The sequence below is a fragment of the Pygoscelis adeliae genome, unplaced genomic scaffold (assembly GCF_000699105.1).
Source record: "Pygoscelis adeliae isolate BGI_AS28 unplaced genomic scaffold, ASM69910v1 Scaffold7, whole genome shotgun sequence".
NCBI classification, from domain to species: Eukaryota; Metazoa; Chordata; class Aves; order Sphenisciformes; family Spheniscidae; genus Pygoscelis; species Pygoscelis adeliae.
In genome coordinates, this window is record NW_008825268.1 from 4,549,084 (window position 1) to 4,558,783 (window position 9,700).

Genomic DNA, 9,700 nt, shown 5'->3' on the forward strand with positions numbered 1-9,700 from the left:
AACCTGAACCCTATCCAGAAGAAAATAATTTATTTTTGTGTATTGAGAGAACACTAGCAAGACTTGGCTAGCTTACAAGAAATCTCCCAGGGACATTCTTATTTCATTCCAAGGACACACTGAGAAGACGGTTTCGTGTTGGTCCCATATATATATTCAAAACAGACAGACATGGGGCAAGTCCTATGCACAATTCACACAGCTGCATGAGTGTAAAATAGTTCCTGAGCTAAAAAGCATAGCCAAAGTGAAGTGTACTAACATGCCCAGAATGCTTCTGTGGCTTAAGCCACACTACAAAAAAAGCAATGCAGCTGAACCCACTACAGAGTTACATGCAAGTAACTACTCCACTTAAGGGCTGTACACCCCTTTTTCAAAACAGCTTCCCCACACGATCAAGCGTTAAGTTCAACAATCTCACTTCACTGGCTACTTTCCTCATTAACTAAGGAAACAGAAAAGAAACGAGGGGAGAAAAGTTTTGATGACTTCCTAAAGATGTTGCAAATTGCACCTATCCTGTGAGAGCCCTAGACAAGAAAGGTTAGTTTATACTGTTTTGTAGTTTATTTATGCATAGAGGAAAAAAGTATAACTTCATATTGCACCATGCTCTGATTTCTGGAGGTATCCTCCGTTCTCAGGGTGGGGGGAGCAGGTGTAAGCAATGATCCACAGCCTAAGCCCAGTCCAGCTCACTCTGGAGCAGCTCCACACATTCAGTTGCATTTTTCAAAGGAGATTATTGCTACAGAATAAAAAAACAACTCACAAATACCACTGACTAACCACACTGTTCTCAGACATTTTCAGCATCCATCCACAGAAAACTGCTCTGCCACTTGGCTCTTCCCAGTTGTTGTAAAAGCCAGTAATGCAGAACTGGGGCTCAAACTTGTTAAATAAAAGCAACTGCACTTGCATATATTCTCATTCAACCCATACCATTTACACCTGGGAATTATCATACAGGAAATCAGGTGGAACACAATTATGTTTGCTTTAAAAAAACAGATATTCTATTTTATTCAGCAACATTACTAAAAACCATTCTAGCCATCCACCACAAGACCTGGGGTTCCTCTTCTAAAGAAACAATCAGTCTGGCACTCAGTCCTCTCTTTTCCAAGAGCTTCTCAAGACCCTCTACTTCAGAAAACTCTGAAGGATTCAAACCTTATCATTCCTCCAATGCAGGGGTTACAAGAAAACAAGATCCAGTGTTTCTAACATTCCCACAGGTGCTGTCATACAAGTATGACAAAAATGCATCTCTTCTCTGCAGCCTTCCCATTTATGATTTTTTTGTTTAATACATCTTTCCTTGGAGAAGCAGTCTCACATCAGTCCTAGATTTAAAATATTTTAAGTGAATTTATAAATCATCATTTTGTAGCTGTTTGTACAGCAGGGATTTCAGATAAGACCAAACCAGACTGATCTTTTTAACTGAGGTAATTCGCTGATTATTCACATGATCGACGATCCTAACATCAGGCTGCACCTGATGCTCCTACCCACCCAGAGAAACCACACAAGCCAAGTTCTCTCTTAACCTTATTTTAATACATAGTTATATATGTGTACACACACACAAAATAGCAAAAGTAGCTGCATCAACAAAACACACTATTTGGGGTTTACTGCAGCTTCCTCAGTCTTTGATGACCAGAGAAAGAGAAATGGTAACAAAAAGAGGAACAGGGGAGGAAGAGATGCATTTATCCTGCACAGCATCCAAATTCATAATGACAGCATGGACTTTGCCACTTATTCCTAATGCTAATCTATTCACATTGTGGATAAAGATCTTACAAAGATTTAGAAGTTATACCTACAAGTCAGTTAAAAGTCCACAAAAGAAATCATAGCAAGTAATTTATATGCTGAATTTCATCTCTGTTGATGATGTTCTCTTGTGATATATAATTTCAAATACCCCTTTATTAGTAAAACAGACCCCAGTCTGGACTCGATGCTTACTGCTTGCTGTGAGTTACATTTGAGTAAACAGACAAAATCGTAACAGTTCACTTGAAATAACCAATTTCACTTCAATTGTGGTTGCAATCTTTCGGTATTGAACAAAAAGCATACGTAGTTGAGCTTCAGAAGATATAAATACTTAGGCAAAGCACAACATTTTCAACTACAGCAGTGTGTTTATTGTGAGATAGTAAAGTATCTCCAGTACCTAAAAGATGCGCTTATTCAAAATGTGAACCATGTCACCAGTTTTAAGTGAATATTAAAAGAACAACAACAACACAACAACATTAACATACCATATGTCCTGGCTCTTTAAGCACCGCATTAACCTTAAAACCGTATTTAGAATGAAAATTATTCTCTCTCAATGTTTGCTTAAAATTTGTTTTTTCTACAAATATTCCTGCTTGTTCTCATTCACTGTAACACTCACAGGTTGTAAGTACAAGTGGGGTGTGACTCTTCCATAAGCAAGTTTATGATATATTTGCAAAATTGACTGCAGTAACTTTGTTTTGACTGTTCACATACTTTACGACCTGTCATGCTGAAATGCTGAATAATTAAGGAAGGCTGCAATGAATTAGCAAGATGCAGGATGATTTGTAAAAGCTATTTCAAAAAATAACCAACACAAATAGCTATTGATGCATTTAGTACCATTTTAATCCCCTTCAAAAAGGCCAGGTTTTGGTTTTTTTTTTAAACACCTTAAGAAAATACCTTTACAAAACAAAAGAATTGGTTTCTGCTATCAAGGTATGAACTCAGGTCCCACTTTTTATCAGTGCTTGGACAAACTCAAATGCATGTTGTCTATATACATCTACCAAAGTACTGCAAATCTTTGCAGTTTATCTTGACTGTTTATTCATTAATTCCTTGCATTGTGGCAACAGGAGGACGCACAGGTTGCAACAGCAGTTCAGAAAGCCCTTAGGAGTAGCTAATAACTAACCATAGTGTCCTGGCAAATCTCAGCCAAAGCATTTTCTACATATCCTCCTCAGTACACTGATCTAGAGAGAATTACTAAAACAAAAGAAATTTCCTCTAACACCAATTAACGCTCACCATTAGCCAATAATACAGCTATGACCTATAAGAAAAAATTCAAGAAATCATCTGAAATCAAAATTTTTGCCCTCTCCATCTCTTCTGCTGACAAAATTATAAAAAAGCAAGGCATTACAACTGCTACAATGTACCAAAACCAATGAAGATGCACAAGATCCTGTGTTTTATTACTGTAATTTTCTCATACAGCAAGGGGAAGACGAATTGGAAAAAACAAGGTCTTTGACCTAATATGGATTCGCGCTCAGAGGAAAATCATTGTCAGGCTGAATTCATGTGATACTGAACTTGTACCTTTGGTTTTCCACAGCCCTATTACACGCTTGTTCCCACCATTTGCAAAACATTTTCTCCATCGCTTTCTTCCTCCCTTGAAATAATCCTTTTGTTCAGGCTACATTTCCACTTTCTATATGTTAAACACTTTCAAAATAACTGAATATGTAAGCAGTTGAAGTTGTTGAAAGCTGGAGCTAGGAGGAAAATATAAGTTAAACAAATTTGTTTAAGCCCAGTGGGCTTATGAAAATCTTTCCTTTGGCTTTCCACAGCTCCATCTGCATGCAGATCTCTGTAGACTCACATACAGATTTAAACTTGACATTATCTAAAGTATCTTGGGAAAATTCCTGCACAGCAAATTGATTTTTTTAAAAATGGGTATTGCATTCAATAAGGAACTAATACATTATATTTACTTAAATTGCAGCAGAATAACATTAAGGATAATAAACTCATCTGGAATTTATATTCTTCAGCGTACATTTGAATACATATTTTAAATTCACATGCTACAGTGTTAGGTTTTTTCTAATTTCTAATTTTTATGCATAAACAAACAACTCCAGTATATTTGGTGAGTGAGGAGAAAACAGGAAAAAACCTCCATACACATACTGCACACAACCTGTGTCTTGTTAAATTTTAGTAGAGGTCATTGCTTTCATTGAAAATAATAAAATCAAACCTAGCTAAAAATGAGTGCATATGACTTCTACTTAGAATTTAGTTTTGATCCAGTTGCTTGCCACTTTAATTCAGCCCTTGCTCCCACTTTGTGATATGCAAATATTTCTCATCTGAGCCCCTATGGCCAATCCAGAGACTGAAAATAATCAAACAGACGAGAGTGCAATTTAAGGTCCTGACAGCAAGTACAGAAATGCTGTTTTATGCTTGAGGGAACTGTGCACAGACCATCTGCTGCCTTTGCGATTCCCCTGAAGCTTGTCAAAGTGAGTATGTATGAAAAGGCAGGGAATGGAAACAGAGGTATTATCATGTAGTTTGGTATAAGAACCTGAGAAACCTCAGCATCTCTGCTAGACATCATTTTGATAATCAGATCCATGTCAAGTATGTAAGCTCGCCTACTGGTACATGGTCCCTTTGGGAGCAACCCCACTGTGTATTTTTTGTTATTATAGTAGCATTACGTATTACATGCAGAGTGATTTAGGCTAATATGATCAAATAGCACTGAATCATGGAAAATTATAGAAGTTAGTAAAAAATATAGTAACTGGACATATAGTAGGTTTGGTTTTGATTTTTTTTTTAATGTTTTAAGAAGGTCTGTGTAAGGATGAGCTTAATCTGCATTATAACTCTATGCTTTGCCCCTTTCCCTTCTCTCCCTCGAGGAAAGAAAATGACACTATCTACAGAATCCAAAAACTGTGGTACTGAATTGCCTCAGAGATCTCCCATGTTTTATCTGAGAGAAGCAGATAAGTGAAATTTAAATCAAAGCATAAAAGATGAAAATAAATTCCTTCAGGATTATATTTCACATGAAAGATAAATAAAATAGATTCTTTTAAAGTATCCACACTTTTCAACACATTGTGTTACTTCTACATGAAATGTAGTTAAGCCCAACATGTTCTACTGATACATAAACTTTCTGTTTATAAGAAAGATGCCAATACTCCCCTGTGCACACATGCTAGGATAAGGATTTTAAAGCTTTTGCCTATTTTATTATTTGGTTTGGGGATTTTAACCAGTGATCCAATATTAGGTTAACTGGGATTTATCTAGAAAAACTGCCATATTTAGATCAGACTGTCCTGGAGACAAACAGGACATCTTGGAATCAAAAATCCTCTCCCTTTCTCATATTTTCAATCTTCTGTCCAAAACAACGATAGATATATTCAAAGGAAGGGAATAATTTTTCATTTTACCTCTTCATGATTTTACAGGGACAATACTTTTTTCCAAGAATTTTTTTTGAAAAAATAAAAATCACTTTCCATTAACATTTTCCCTAATGTATGACAGTGAAGCAGATAAGATGAAACAGGAAAAAAAAATCTGGTTTGAACTATTCAGAGATGAAGGGTTATAGGAAGTGGAAAGTAGCTATAAAAGAAAAATACAGCCTACTATCCTATTTTATACACACCAGGACCAGAGGAAAATTGAAGTTCTGGTCTCTTCTGTAATAGATGTGAAAACAGGTGATCCAGTTGCACAATAAGGTTGTCTCCCCACCCCACCCCTCAATGAAAACTCTGGACAGAAGTAAACAAGAAAGGAAAAGGAGCAGATAGACAACCTAACTTCTGACACACTTCAGAGAAGCCTCCAGGGCACCTTTGTTAAATGGCTGCTAGAGAATCTCCAACTAAGTTAGTAATCCACTTAAAGACACCTATGTTGGATTCCTAAATTATGAGAGAATATTCGCTTCAGAAACTCTCCCACATATCATATTTAAATGGAAATACCCACAAGTGAAATCCCTCTTGGTAAGTGGCTCTTTGATAGGTGGATTTATGCAGCCAAGATGTTCTAAGCAATAGGTTGCAGCTGATCTCTCACTTGATCATGCTATTCCTGCTTCAGAATGACAGACTCCATGCTCTTTCTTCACTTTCATCAATTTTATTGTAAATGTCATGTTGGTGACACTAAAATTTATGGTCCAGAATGAAACAAAATCTTTCCAGAACTATTACAAATACGATTTTCTTGAACTAAAGACACCAGGTCTTTAAAAACCAGTAGTATCGGAAATGTTTTCCTGAACCTTCTAGCAGCTATAAAACTTAGGTAAATAATATACTTCAGTTAGGGAGAAAAACCAACAACAGTAACATCGTCAAACCTAGCATTTAACTGCCAATCCCACGCGTGACTTGTAGACTGCAGTGTTGCCAACTCCCCATCTTATAACAGTCTGTTTTCCTTTGCACTGAAACCAAACCTTTTCCACAGCCTCAACATATTCATTGCATATGGCCAGCCTGTTGTGAGTCAGTGTAACCAGAACTGTATTCCCCCCGCCCAGAGCTTCTTACTTATCACAGCAATTCTCATTAGCACATAGACTTTATTACATGCTACTGAATTTTATCCCATCTTACGTTCTCGCCATCAAGGCCATCCAGTTCTTCCAACACAATTGTGTAGTCCTCCATGCTACCCAAAGTCTCCTAATTTTGTATTGTAACATTTCAGTCATAATAAATCTGCTTTAACAGGCTGATGCTTCCCTTCTCAGTACAGCTTCTTGCTCTCCCCTTTAAGTAGTTCCTTGTCCAGTTCATCAACCACCATTTTAACACCTTATTGAGCAGTTTCCCATCCAGTTTTACACAAAACTGTTTATGAAGTTCAGGTAACCAGATTTCCTACATCTAAAACAAAAAATTATTTTATCAAGTAAAAGGACAAGATACATCTGACACAAAGTACTTTGGAAAAACACCTCCCATCCATTTGCTGCCAAATCTGTTAGTACTTTTTCCTTCAAAATGTGCTCCAAGTCATCCATCCTCTTAAGGTCAGACTAATTCTCTCCTCCCCCCCCCCCCCCCTTTTTTTTTTTCCTCTTACATACCATTTTTCCCCTCTTAAAATGTAGTCACAATGTTTGCTGATAGATTTTACAAGTCCCTAAAGGTTTGGTTTATGAGTAAACAGCAGCAGAGGTAGATGTAAACGTTTCTCACAACTATATTTAATTCCCTGTTTCAGACAGATCACTTATTTGGTTAGTTTAAGGTCTCTTTACGTCAGCTGACCCACACATTTATGGAGACTCACATACTCTTTTCCTTCTTCCCTTCCTTTCCTCTTTCCCACCCCCATACACACAAGCACACTTCTGCACACACCAGATAAGAAATTAAGATGTCCTGGAGTAAAACAGCTCCTTACAGTCCTAATTTGGCCCCTTTCAAATAAAAATATCATTATACATGAGAATACTAAAGTGGTTTTGACATTGTGTCCTGATTTCCAAGAAGCCTCACTGCTACCAGAAATGCATTCTCTTTCTAGTAGTAGAAAGAAATAACATAATTCTCTGAACTTACGACTTGAAAAACATTCTGTGTTCCTTGACTACTTCATGACTTTAAAAACATCCTATGCTCTGCGTGCAGAGTGGAATCCCAATACCTCTTTGGTATACATTGTGACAATGACTATAATTCTGAATTCCAGTATTTGAAGTTTTGTCCAATTTTACAAAGGCCATCCTAAACCAGTTGTTTGAAACACTTTTCAGAGACTGAATACATATAGTTTACTCTTCTTGCAAGGCTTTTTAATAAGAACTTTTGAACCAAATTTAATCTTCTCATTACATTTGCATGAGAAATAAATCATCACAGCTCTGACCAGTTGAGTTTGCTGCAAAGGACTGGCTTTCCATCAGAAGTATATCATAGATGATGTGATATACAGAAATAACTCTGCTTACTCACATGCATTTTGGAGACTGATGCTTGTTATTTTTTTTTTCCTTTTTAAAAAAGTCATGCAACTTTCACAAGAAAGCTACTTCAGCCCGCAAAGTCACCCAAGGAAAATATTGCAAAACAAGGGATGTACTACAATTAAATGTTAAGAATCAGCTGCCCAAAAAAAAAAAGTGAAAAACACCTATTAGAAAGGATAGACAGGATTCAGAAAAAAATAAACTCTTATAGCAAAATTTAGTTGCTTAAATAATTAATTTTGTTTCAATACAAAAAGGAAAAAAACTATTTCTATGTTCCCAATTGTCTAAATATTTGTCCAATTATTTACCCAAATATGCAGAAAAACCTAAGTACTGCACTTCAAATTCTTTCAGCCTACTCCTTTATCCCTGGAGATGCCTTCCTGAAATAAGATTCTGAAATAAGATTTCTCAGTTCCTATTGACAACCCTCATTTCTTCACAATATCATTGAGCAAAACAACAAAGCAAAACCTGTGAAACAGAATGTATTACCAGATCTAGAAGATTATTTTGAATCTATTGAAAGCATGATAGTAAATCTTGTAAAAAGTTCAAATTAATCTGTAACAAAAAGTATTATTTCCTACTGGACATTTAAGGCATATAGGGCAGTTTTATCTGATAGATAAGTCTCCACAGGTCTGGAAACTATAATGTTTTTAAATACATTCTAAAATTGACAAATGTGGTTTGGACAAGACACTAAATGCCAAGTCTGTCATCTGTTTTATTAACAGGTAAGCACAATGATTTGAAAAAAATATTAGGACAATCTTGAAAACAGAAGCCCATACAACCTTAAATTGTTCCCTCTAAGGAAAATAGTGGAACTGCAAATTGCCACTAGTACAAGAGAAGCTTCTTGCACTTGGGCTTTGAATCCTAAAAATGCAAATAAAGAGACAAATATCAGAATCCCTGAAGTTGTATTTGCTTCTAAATCCAAAGACAAAAAGAAATAAAAAGTCAAGAAGGAAAATTTGAACTGACAGTGAAAGCAAGACAATATCAACAGTGGGAAAGTGCTAATTCAGTTTTTCTTAGCAGTTCTGAAGTATTGCTACATTGTCCTCTGCTTCCAAAGCAAACGTGGAGGAAGCCATAAAGGGAGATAGAAAGATCTTGCTATCAGGATATGATCTATATCTAGATCTAGTTAGGATCTAGCTATCCTAACTAATGACAATAGGGTAAAAATGGAACACTACCCAGAAAAGACAGGAACAAGTATTCTAGACTTTCAGTCACTATCAAGCTAAGTACAGCAAAATACCTTATAACATATGGTCCCACTCTTTCAAAATTAATTTTGTCATAAAAATCTTGATTGCTATGGGTCATACTTCATATTTGTCAGGTTTTTACCTTATGTCTACTAAGCCAAATCTTCCCCACTTGAAGCGATAAGCCCTACTGAAGTGGATAAGATTACAGACAACAGTAAAACTAACTAGATTTGGCTGCATACAACAGCCCCAACAATTTTGTGATTTCTAGTTATTAGAAACTTGTTTAGCTTGATAGTCTAATAAAAACATATTATAATGTTGGTTAAACACCTTTACAGACTAGCTGACTTTGAAATAATTCCTTTTGATGTTTTCTTGTATTAGGAAATATGATTAGAGTTTTCTGGTAATTTCGATTAGCAAGGCACCCAGAGAGACCCTGTTTACAGCTATGGCCACAGAAATACCAGCCTTGTCCTACTGTCTAGATATTAATCAAAGTCACTGCTTGTGTAACTCAGAGAGCATGAGGGCATATTTGCATTCAGGATGAGGGCAAATTTCAGAAAAATCCAATTCTGTCTACAGTTTTGAAAAATGTTACCCTACTAGACTTGGCTTCCTACTCTGCTTTTGCACACCTGCCCCCCATCCCACCCCC